The sequence below is a fragment of the Varanus komodoensis genome, unplaced genomic scaffold (genome assembly GCF_004798865.1).
Source record: "Varanus komodoensis strain SLA01 unplaced genomic scaffold, ASM479886v1 scaffold67, whole genome shotgun sequence".
NCBI classification, from domain to species: Eukaryota; Metazoa; Chordata; class Lepidosauria; order Squamata; family Varanidae; genus Varanus; species Varanus komodoensis.
In genome coordinates, this window is record NW_025336308.1 from 1,432,015 (window position 1) to 1,444,479 (window position 12,465).

The 12,465-nt window shown below is 51.3% G+C and overlaps 1 protein-coding gene across 1 annotated transcript in view; it reads left to right on the top strand.

The window, feature by feature from the left end:
- CCDC33 (coiled-coil domain containing 33) overlaps positions 1–12,465 on the top strand; it is a gene marked incomplete at its 3' end in the record, with an annotated part of 97,754 nt that overhangs the window by 47,055 nt on the left and 38,234 nt on the right. The window lies entirely within an intron of this gene.

Genomic DNA, 12,465 nt, shown 5'->3' on the forward strand with positions numbered 1-12,465 from the left:
GGCGGAGCAGCCAAGTGGGCGGTGGATGGCGGCGCGGTCTTACGCGGCCAGGCAGCGGCTCCCCTCCGGCGCGGCGCGGTCTTACACAGCGAGGAGGCGGCCCTCCTCCGGCGTAGGCTGCCGGGCGCAGTAGGTGTCGCAGTAGGTGTAGCATAAGGCTTTAGCTCCAGTTTGCCCTGGTTTTAAAATCAATGCTAGGTTTTCCTTGCTCTTAAAAAGAAGCTCACGGAAAGCACTGGAGAGGCACTGGAGAAAGAGGATGCCGTGAAAACTCCTGTGAGTCAGAGACGGCGGGTGCAGGCTGGATGCCTTGGATGGAGAAGCCCGAAGCCCACAAGGGGCTTTCCAAAAGTCTCTTCCTTACGTTAACCGTGTGAATCCTCTGAACGCAGAGACTGGGAGCTCCATCCACATGGCCCTCCAAACCCAACACTGGTTCTTTCGGGCAGAGACGGATGTCGAGGTGCCTTCCCAACACACGAGGAAGAAGCACAACCTTGAGGAAGCGCGCTTGACCTCCTGCCGAGTCAGATCCCTGGGGGTGGGGGGGTATGAATGCTGAATCAGCCCCCTTTCTTTTCTGAACAGGCATCCCTTCAGAACCACCATGTCACCCGCTTCCCCACACCCAGGGATCACCGGCAATTAATTGCCCTTTATCTGATTAAACTGGAGGTGAACTCACGAGCGATTTGCCTTAACTTACACTGCACTGAAGAAGACATCATCCTTAGACGAGGAAGAGGGAGGAGGCCAGGAGAAATATGGGCTGAGGACGGCGCTGGCAAATTATCCTCCCCAATGCTATTCAATTTGAGAGTTAATTGGATTGTATCGAAAAGCATTTAATCTCAGCCGGGGCCGGTTTAATGGAGACACGCGATCCCCCATTCGCTCGCTGCGCTCTTCCCCATTCAAACGCGGTGATTTGGGAAGGGCCAGGAAGATGGGCATCGCTGTTGTGCCGCCGTTCCCAGCTGCCAAATACTGATAGGATATTGAACAAGGAAATAAAAGCCGCCGGATTACACTAGTAAACCCTCTGAACAGACAAGCGCGTCCCAGCTTGAGCCGGCGGTGCTCGGTCTGTTCCTCCGAGATAAGGGAGAGCGAGCAGCCATTCCAGGTGGCGCTCATCCCCCTGCCTGGATTTCATGCCACCACATCTCTCTGTCCTTCCTGTCCCCCTTTTCAAGCAGCCTAATAACACAGAGTGACTTGAAAGTCTTCAGGAAGCTTCGCTCCGTCTCTGGCCAGCCAAGTTCAAATCGGGCTCAAAGAAAAAAAGGAAGCAAGCAAAATCCACGCATAAAGATTGTAAAGCACAAGCCACATGTTTAGAAACCCAAGCTTCAAAGAGCAGCTGAAAGCAGAAGCAGCATTACCATGCTTTGGTTGGGGTTTGTTTTGCACGAGTCACAAACTTCTCTCTCTCTAGAAAGGCCACTTTCTTGGCATGCAAAAAAGATCTGAACTCGGGATAGGTAGAAATACTGCTCTTTGGTGCCCCCATTTAAGGATTTTTCTCAAGACAGTTAGAAAGCACCCAGGGCAGGGCCTTCTCAGTGGTGGTGCCCATCTTGCGGGACTCATCACCTCATGAGATCTGTTCCATGTCCTTTAGATGCCAGGGTATTTCAACAGGACTTTTATCTGGTCTTCTTGTAGCCTTTCCATTCCTCTTCTTGGATGTTAGGAGTGGCGACTTATTTGTATTTTGAACATCTTTGTTTATCGGTCCAGAGCAATATACATATTTGTTTATCGGTCCAGAGCAATATACAGCTGGAAGGGATCTTGGGAACAGGGCTATATGGATTTTGCTAATCCACTCTATGGCATTTTCTGGATTGTAGGGCATCTTCGTTCTCTTGTCTGCTATGGAAGCCCCTGAGCCTTCTTTTCATCCTCTCCTTGGCCAGAGGGTCAGCTTGGATGTCCTTAAAAGGGGAGGGGACAAATTCATGGAGGGGAAGGCTATTTATCCATGGCTGCTTGTCCTGATGTCTCCTGGGTAACCTGGCAGCTGGTAGGCCAGTGTGGGAAACAGATACTGGACCAGGAGGACCTTTGATCTCATCCACCAAGTTCTTCTAACGTTCTCATGCAACGAGTCACTGATTCATTGAGCGCCTGCTCTAGGCTTGGTCCTGTCAGGAGGCCAAAGGGGGAAAACATCAACAGTGCTGTCCAGATGTTTCTTCCAGGATGCAGTCAGGAGCATGAGACCTCTATGGCATGCTTCTCTCCCTTTCCCCTCACACTTAGGCTCAGCTTAAATAAAGCCAATGCCGTTGTACCAGATGCTTCACTTGCAATCCCCTCTCCCACCCAAAACTGCTCAGAACCCAAAGCTTGTGAGAAATGACTGTTTCTGGGAGAATTAAATCCCACTATCCTCCTCCTCCGATCCTGATGACAGGCATAGTTGCACGGTTCTCTGCCATTTCCTGGTACCACGCATGTGCATGTTTGTTTCTTTATGAGTTTTATTTATTGAAACGAGGTCACCAGCCTTGATCAAAACACAGAGGACAGGTCAGCTTGTAGTACAACCCAGGACTCGCTTCATTCAACACTGATCATATCAATATGGTGTTCTGACTAATGAAGCAAAGAAAAACCAGCAAAGTTAAGACATCTCTCCCGTTAATGGTTCGCTATGCCAAGATACGACACTTAGAATACCCCATACTTTCCCCTCATTCTGTCTGCTTTGGATTGGCCAGCAGAATTCTGCTTGGCTTAGAATTCTAATTAGCTCAAAATTATTTGGGCTTGTTAATGAGGTAGCTACAACAACTGCTAATGAGTTTCTTTCATTTGGGGCTGTTAATTAGCACTTTAAAAGGTCTGTTTGGCTTACAGAATTAGCAGTAAATCATGCCGCAATCAACTGTTCTATGACAAACATGACAAGGCTCCGGGATGCTCTGATGAGTGAGCAGAACTGGACTGTTTCCCGTTGTGACTGCAAGACGGCTTGATAATATCCATGGGAAATTATCTGGACCACTCCACCATCCCCCTCCTCACTGCAGGTTCTTGGAAAACAGGGTCATGAGTGTTAAAAGAAGGAGATGTAAAATCTAGAGGAGGGCACCCACGAGAGAATTCAACCTGGAGCCCAGCTTAGTGTTCTGGAAAACAGTTTAGTTCTGGAAAACCAAACATTCAGTCTAGTTCGCTGAATGATGAAACCGAAGCTGTCAGAAGTTGGGTGAGATTCGCTGGGGAAGACAATCAAAGGCAGGCGAAGAAGAGGAAGAGCAAATTCACGATGGATCAATGCCATAAAGGAAGCCTTTAATCTTAAGACTAAAATTCCTGAGCTATCAAGGACATTTTGAATGGCACTCATTTGCAGGACGGCCATAAGCTGAGGGCAACAGATTTGGAGGCTGTGTGCTTCCAACGGAGAACCACACTCCAGTTGAGAGGCTGAGATGCATGCATCCAATCTTCACAGTAACTATCCCGGGGACCTTTTAAATGGTTATAACCATTTGTCAGAGATGGGTGACATTTGCAAGTGCAGAAGCTGCGTAGGAGCGGATTCAGCCTGCCCACTTCAGGGGGAAATCTAGGGCGGTGAAGCAGTTTTGTGCTGATGTTTCATTATCGGGGCATCTCTCAATATGGTTGCTAATATATCTGCTTTGATCCTTTGCTCTTACAGTCTGCCGGAAGTCTCTTAAGCAGAAGTCGTCGTCGTGGATGGATGAGACTTTTGTCTGGTATGAATTTTTATATGCACTTTCGCAAGTCGTGCTGCCTCAGTCTACCCACCATTTGGAATTGCTCACCAACGTCTGTGCCACTCAGAATTTTACAAGGCAGTTTTAAACTCAGAAAATATATATTAAAGTGGGGACAGTGTACAGAAAGAGCAGGATGTTAGGATTAAGTCATGGGTGAACATGTGCATGCGAGGAAAAGCCGGTTCAAGAAGCCCATTTAAGATTAGAAGAAACACCCATGAATGCACACAAATGTGAGATTATTGTGCTGCATTTAGGAACTGAATTTACAAGCTTCTCATTGGCCCTTGGCCAGAGTCAGGTGTGCCTCCTTTCCGCTCCAGGACATCTGGCAGTCGGAACGGTTTTCCTCTTTCCTCTTCTTCCTTCTGGCAGGAAGCGGGAGAAGTTGCCAGAAGCTGGCTCCCCTTTACTGGCCCCTTTACTCTAACGCTCCTTCTGGGAAGCTGGGGGCACCACCATCTGGGGACCCGAGCTCAGGGGTGTCGAAGCCCAGGCCTGGGGGCCACGTGCGGCCCTCTGAGTTTCTCCACATAGCCACACCCCTTTCTCTTGGCCCCGCCTGCCTTCCCAACTCCCCAGTGGTCTTCTGGTTTCCTGGCTTTGGCACGTCCCCCTGGATGAAGGTTGATATGCCTTTTCTCAGGCTTAGCTACTTGCAGTAAGTGTTTCTTACACTGTTTCTGTTTTAAATTTTGTATTGTTCACTTCTGTGATGTTTTATTATGCTTTAATTCTCTCTGTGTGTGAATTTAATGTGCTTTGATGAACGATGCAGAAGGATTTGGCTGTTGGGAGGCATAGAAATGATGATGATGATGATGATGATGATGTTGATGACAAAGACGATGACGATGATGCCGCCAAAAAGCTGATATTCTGGCCTCATCCCTTTTGCACTGGTCCCAGAAAGCAGCCCACAAATGCTTCTCTTCCTTGCACCTGGCCCTTGGGTTCAACACCAGAGTGGACTCCCTCTCCATTCTGCAGCCCCGAAGCAGCAAGGAAACGTCACAACTTGGAAGCACCGATACCAAAACGAGCGAGCACACTTCCAGACCTGCAGCCTTCCCGCAAAATGTTCCCAAGTAAGTGCAAGACACTCAGCCCTTCTCCTCCCTCCTCCACCTCTCCCTCAGCTCAGATCGCCGTATTTGGGAATTCATTGTTGGAGTGCCATTTATTGACAATCCGCAAATAGGAGCCCTGGAAGTGTTATCTTGGGAGTAACAAGCCTGATGCCAGGTGGCTGCTAATAGGCAGGAATTAAGGGCTGGGACGGGCAGAACCTCGGACAAAGCCGGGCACAATCCAGCACCACGAAATGCCCCCGCTCCCATGGTGCCACTCGTCAAGCTGGCTTTGCTCAGCTGCGCTGGCCTGGAAGGGGAGTCCTTTTCTTTGCAGAGCGACAATGGAAATGATTAGAGCTGGAAGGTAGCAAAAATCCTTTAACAAGCTCTCTAATCACACTGAAAAGCACGGGAAACCATGGAAAATGCATTTTGTCAAGGAAATACGGGGCATGCTCACCTCACCGACGGCTCCCATTAAGCTTCATCAGTTTATTGAAGATAACCGAACACACAGCATTAATTCCATGCTTAAATTATGCGGCGTGTGAGAGAGCGATGGGGTTTCATTTTGTGTGCAAGCCTAACCCAAACGTCCCCCAGTTTTAGCAAGCCATCCCCATAGCTTGCCACAAACCGTAGGGGCCCCATAATTCATAACAATGCATTAATCAGGAGACCACGTACCACAAGGGATGGTTGAAAAGGTCCGGTATTTTTAGGATGGAGAAATTTCAAGAAGGAGGCAGTAAGATAGCCCGTTTCAAATCTCTGAGGCATTGCACCAGTGATAAAACCCAGTTGCTTTCCTGGGCTCCAGAAAGTAGAATCCTAAGCAATGGGCCCAAATTCAGGCTGGATAAAGGAAGCTCTGCAGAAAATCCACTCCTCTTTCCATCAATGTCCACCGGGCAGGAGCAAGACTATCAGGGTGAAGCGAGGGATGAAAGGGAAAATGATGGCCATCCATCCGTGATACTGAGAGACCAGCAACATATGAACAGCTTGGGAAATGGGTGCATATTAAATCAACATGCATGCAAAATGCCTATTTTAGGAGAAATATGGAAAATGCTCATGGTTTTTCATCCCAGCTTGAAAAAGATCTCAACATTTGCAATGAGCCAAACCTTTTCTGGACCAGTCTGCAAAGTTGGAGATGAACCATGTTGAAGAATGGAAAAAGGAGGACCTGAGAGAAAGCAAAGTTGGAGGATTCATTCCTCCGTAGCCATCCTTAGTGCTAAGCAGATGCTAGAGCCAACTGAGCTTCAGGGCACTCAGGCTGCGTTCCAGGATGCTGGAGTTACGTTGGGGGGGGGGGTCTACAGAAGGGGCAGAGACATCACCCTGCCAACAAAAGTGCGTATAGTCAAGGCGATGGTTTTCCCAGTTGCAATGTATGGCTGTGAAAGCTGGACCATAAGGAAGGCTGAGCGCCAGAGAATTGAGGCCTTTGAATTGTGGTGCTGGAGGAGACTCCTGCGAGTCCCTTGGAGCACAAGGCGATCAAACCGGTCAGTCCTAGAGGAGATCAACCCTGACTGCTCTTTAGAAGGCCAGATGCTGAAGATGAAGCTCAAATACTTTGGCCACCTCATGAGAAGGAAGGACTCACTGGAGAAGAGCCTAATGCTGGGAACGATTGAGGGCAAAAGGAGAAGGGGACGGCAGAGGATGAGGTGGCTGGATGGAGTCACTGAAGCAGTTGGTGTGGGCTTGAGTGGACTCCGGGGATGGTGGAGGACAGGAAGGCCATGGGGTCGTGATGGGTCGGACAAGACTTCGCGACTAACAACAGAAGGGGCAGCAAGGTGTGGGCTGGAGGCAGTGGGGAACCAGGGCACCCGGAGTGCCCTTTGAGTGGAAGACTCAACGGAGACGCTCCGTCCGAATGATCAACAAACATGCGCATCATCTGGAGACAACCCTGCACATCCTCCCTTCCAGCCATGGTAGCTGCCCAAGAAGAAGCCCTTGGAAACTTTCAAGCGTGTTTGGTGAATTAATACTTGCTATGCAGGTGCGATACTTCCAGGACACCTAGAAGGTGTATCCTGTTAGGGAAACAGACCGTTCTGACCTGGAGGAGCCTTAGCTCCGTGCCTGAGCACTGAATCGCACGCAGGAGGTCCCAGTTCCAACCCCCAGGACAAGCTGCTGCCTGAGACCCTGGGGAACCACTGCTGCCAGTCAGTGTTGGCAACACTAGGCAACATGGGCCAAGGTCTGACTCACTAGAAGGGAGCGTCGTATGTTTCCGTGCCAGGGCTCTGTTTTCAAAGGACGCTTCCAAAGATGCATCCATATTCCACTAGATGGCACTGTGACAATTGCAAAGAGGGCCCTTGTGATCCTTGGCAGGACCTGGCGCTCAGGACCCGAGTCACCAGCAGATCGACAAATTGGTCCAGAAAAAGAAATGATGTCTTATGCAGGTGGCACAGGGCAATGCAGCTGCAGGTTGGGGGCGTGTCTGGAGCCGCCGAACGTTAGCTGCCTCATCGCATTTGCCGTTAAAAAAGCACCCGCTGGTTGCAGAAGGGGCTGATCCGGATGGGGAGCATGGTCGTGTGAGTGACCTTTGGGTCAGCCTGGAGTGGCCGCGAGTGCTGCATTCAGGCGGACCTCACTGGCCCCGTCTTGCTCAGGTCTAAAGGAAGAAGATGGACACGTGGGGGGAGGAGGAGGAGGAGGGGGCAACTGCAAGGCTTTAGGGAGCAACGAGTGAAGGTGGGCTGAGAGGAATTTCCGGGATGCTTCGGCCCCCCTTCTCCACAAGCTTCTGCAGAGAAAACTCTCTGCTTGGCATTCATATTTCCAGATACTTTGCATTAGGAAATGGGATCTGCGACGAAATGTTGCGGTACGCCAGAGGTGGGCAGCTTGTGGCCCTCACAGCACTCTAGGAGGGGCAGAGGGAATGAGGGATAGCATAAAATGGCTTCGGAGGTGCTACAGAGGGCCAAGATGGTTAACACGGACGTGTTTGCAAACTTACATCAAGTCATCTGGGCTCCGTAGCAACCACGGATGCCACTCACATTTGCTTATTTCTAAGCCACCCCCATTTTTGCATCTGTGTGTTATGGGGCAGGTGGGGGGTCTGGAGATCAAATATGGCACAAGGGCTGCCTGAAGTTGCCCACCTTTGCAATACCCCTCCCTTCTCTGGCAGTGGGGGCAAGCAGGTAAGAGTCTCCCCAGGGATTTCGGTTTCCTTGAGGTGTTTGTCCTCTGCAGAGTACCCAGGTTATTCTCAGGCGGCTGGTGCCTCCTCCGTGTCTCACAGCACCCTCGTTTTGGCTCCCAGCCTAGTGGCAACCACGCAGCTTCGTTAGCTATCAATGAGAGTGATCCCGCAACCATCGCGGCGTTTCTGGCTGCGCGCCTGTTAGCAGCTGCTGCTATGCCCGGGGATGTGTTTTATAGCAAAGCGCTTCCTGCCAAAAGCGTACGGTGGAATTTTATGGAGTGCTGGTTCTGCTTTACCAACATCCACATGCAGGAACACGGAGCGTGAGGAAAGCTTGGAGGTGATTTCACGTGACATTGCTGAAAGCTGGCCAAAGCTTGATTCACACACCAGCTGCTGCTCTTCCTCTCCCCCCGGCTCCTGCCGCACACATGCCAGCCTCGCTTTCCATCAAGAGTGCAAAGTGACTTGGCTCTCCTGCCTATTTCAATGAGAGAAGCCCTTTCCAAATGAAGTCGCTTCCGGGCAGTGCAGGTAGATCAACTCACCTGTCGAGCTGGCCGGGGACCAAAGGACCTAAGCCTCCTATCAGGGGCATGGCTCCACCCCCTGGACCCCATCCCCTTCAGAAAAAGATGGGTGGTCATCTGGAGAACTGAGATCTTTTGTCAGTAGGAAGGTGGTGCTGGCCTTCCCCTTCCCCAGATATCCCAGCCTTGATAAATGGCTACGAATGTGGCAGCCACTGCTCAACCCCAGTTGGATCTCTCTGGTTCTCTGTTCTCATTCAATTCATGAGTAGCTCAGGTACAAAAATGTGGATGGATAGATTTTTATATCGCTCAGGGGCATTGAGCGATGTACGTCAAAAGAGGAGCACATAGATCAAATTACGCGGTGAAATGCTGGAAGCCACACATGGGATTAATTTGTAAAATTAAAATCAAAGCACCATGCCAGGACAAAAACAGTGATCATGAATAGGAAAGCTGAGCTGTGGGGAGAGACTGTTTTCCCCATTCCCTGCCTTATCACAACCAATCAGGGAGCATCTACTCCATGGCAGGTCTAGGTCATTTGAGATCCTGGTTTTAGCAGCCCCCTTGCCTAGATGGCCACGCATATTACTCCAGGTGTAAAGAAGCACACAGCTAACTTATGCAGCACCCTTGGGCTTTGGCCCCAAGCTCTATCTGCACTGTGCATAATGAACATAACGTTGTAACAAATATCACACCCAACCTCTGCCCACAGAGCATAGAGTCTGCAAAAGGGCACCATCATCGGGGGGACTACCGACTTACAGGCTGTTTGTATAACTGGAATGCAAGGCAGAGGTAAGGCCTGAGACTCACACGCTAAGCCGCTTCCACGGGACCCACACTTTCCTGGGCAAAAAGAAAGCTGAAGGCAAGCTCTTGCTTTCCCGCAACACTTTTCCCAGCCCTGACCATGCCCTGAGAACCATGAAGCCTGATTCCTTGGTGGAAGGAGGTGGGTCTAATTCTGCGTTGCATTCCAGCTGAGCAGGAAGATCCCGGTTCTCGGGGCTGGCATGTTTGAGGCGATGCATTCTGGCGGCATTCGCCAGCATAACAACTTCTCCTCCAGCGGCAACACAGAGAAAGGTTCCTGTGTTTCCTGATTGTGCCGCAGTTGAAATTAATGCACGTGGTAATGAAAGGTGGAACAATCGATGCTCATGGATTGAGTGGCTGCTGTGGCGGGAGAGGGGAGGGGAAGAAAGGAGTTTTTCCTTTACGGGCAGCTCTGCTCCAGCATGTGGAGTGAGACACCAAAATCCCCGGGAGTGTTTTCCAGGAATTGCAAATGAACAGGATCACACATTGTTTGGGGAGGACAATGGAGTGTCTTCCCGAAGCTGTTAGATGTTTGTATTCATTCCTGCACTCAGTGCTTAAATTAGACCTGTGTGAGTGTGTGTGTGCGCACGCGTGTGCGCGAGTGATTGAGAGATTGAGAGAGAGGGAGAGAGACATCCAGGAGGGCACCCCTCGCAGCGATAGAGCTGTGGCTGGTCCTGCCCGGTTCCCCACAATGCCTCTGGGGCCAGGAACACGGCCTTCCCCCGAGTGACGCTATGCCAGGGCTCCAGGGGCATTGTGGGGAACAAACATGGCGGACACCAGCAGCAGGGCTTCCCAACGAGGTTCGCGGGTGGGTGGCTGCAGCGGTATCCACCTGCCCCCCCCCCCAGGCCAAGGGGAGAGGAGTGGCTCCACCTCCACCAGGTGCCCAGGGCACACCTGTCCAGTGTGTGTGTGCGAGTGCGTGTGTCCCAGGAGCCCTGCCACACCAAGAGCCGGTGCTGCATGTGCACACACGCGTCTTCCCACCCCCGCCCCCCCCCCCCCCCCCCCCCCCCCCCCCCCGGAACTGCCTTCATTTCTCTTTCCCTCGCAGGCTATTCTTAGTACAAGCCCTCCAGGCACCGCCGTTTCCACCACTTAATTCAGGTCATGACAGCCGCTGGTCCAGCTTTGCGGTTGCCCTGAACAACCGGGCCAATATGTGAAAACGGCCCACTCTGCCGAGCAGAAATGCCGCCTTTTTTAAACAAGTGTTTCACGAGCTTTTAAACAGGGCCTCAAAATTACTCCCTTCTTCCCAGCCATCCTCTTTTCTTCCCTGTACCCTCCAGGGTGTTTAATAGCCGAGCTATAATGACATGTTATTTTTTATTTCATTTTTCTTTTTAAAATCCAGACAGACGGAGTGCAGAGGGCCTTCACTTAGCGTGCAGTGGCGCGGGTGCCCCGGTAGCAAGATTTTATCAATCCCCGCTCTTTTGCTGATGTCAGCCGATATTCACGGAGCTGAAAGGTGTGGGCTGCCATGGGGCACACGGTCTAAAGGCTAATGCAGTCGTAATAGCAATAGATTGGCTAAATGGATTCGGAATCGAATAGTCTTTATCAGGCTGGAAGCCTAGAGATTCAGACAGCAGAACCATGTGCTGGATCTGTTTGGGGGAGGGTGGGCATGACGGCCTCCCTCTCGGAGTGGGCCCACCTGGAGGGATTGGGCCCACTCCTCTGATCACGCAGAGGTGATCACCTCGGAAGGGGTGGAGTGGGAACTGGTGCTCAAATGCTCAGGCCAAAGGACCCAGGAGTAACTCATTGAGGGCTGGATAGTTTCCAGCTCCAGGAGAATTCCAGGGAGCAAGGACGGTGCTGATACTCTGGAAATGGAGGGGGCGAACCTGGCTTAGTTACTCCAGTTCCACAGCAGTAGGTCAAGAGGGCACGGCCACGGAGAAGCACCAGGAATCCCTGAGGATGGCCTGCGAGGCAGGATGACCCTTGGCTTGGAATCCTCTCATATCATGAAGCTGCATTTTCCGCATGGCCCGTGTTCCATGTTTGCTGGGGTCTTTGTTTTTGACTTCTGCAGTGCTCTTCACTGGTATCACAAGGCCAACCTGCCTGCGAGGCTTTGGTTGGAAAGCCCCGGTCCTGATCTGCTAGGAAGGAGTGGGAAGGGGCGTCATCTCCTCCATGTCACCCTTGCCTATTGGCTGGCTTTCTCCCTCTGGACCCAATCCACACAACCACTCAGCGGAAGGAAAGAGAAGGCTGACACTTCCCTCCTCACCCGAGTCATGGCTTGAATTCTTAGAGAGGAGAGATGACCAGGCAGGGAGGAGATGCGGGCGCGCAAAGAGGCTCTGCGGGTTAGCAGGGGTGCCCAGTAGGTACGTGGGCCTTAGCGCATGCCCACCCCCGATGGTCCCCTAACGCCGATGCCCAGCCTCCCGCTGAGATTTGGGCTTTCAGAAACTGGTCAGAGCTCCTTCGAGCTTCTGGTGGAAATGCTGCTCTTTCCTACCCAAAGTGGAGAGCTTTAAGTGTACACCTGCTGTGATGTCACACTGGGCACTTGATGTGGGTCTAGCTGTTGTGTTGCTTAAGTTAGGAGCCCGCATGCCTCCAGTAGCCTCCACCTGTCGATCTGGAAATAACTGGGATCGACAGAAGAACCGCTCATGTCCAGCGGTCTCTCCTGTGCATCAAAACCATGCCACACTGTCAGTGGAACTCCTCGAAAACCACAGGGTGGGGCGCATGTAAGACGAGGGGGAGGAGGTACTCACAGTGTTTGGGCGTGCTGGAACAATGGCAGACTTTAGCTCTGCTTTGGAAGGTGGCCTTGTCCAAGGCTCTTTGATGATGCCAAGCTGTCCCACTAGCTTGGAATCCAAGCGAGGGAGGCCAGTCATGGTGGACGAAGTCAGAAACACATCTGGCCTCTGTAGGAAGAGAAATAAAGTAGATGTTGACCTTCGGGGTTGATAGCTTTGTAAAATGCTTAGATGCATTTATGGAGAATGAGGCTAGTCATGGTATATCAACCATGATATCGAAAATGGAACTTCTGTGCTCACGCACACCGTTCTCCAAATGTAACTGAG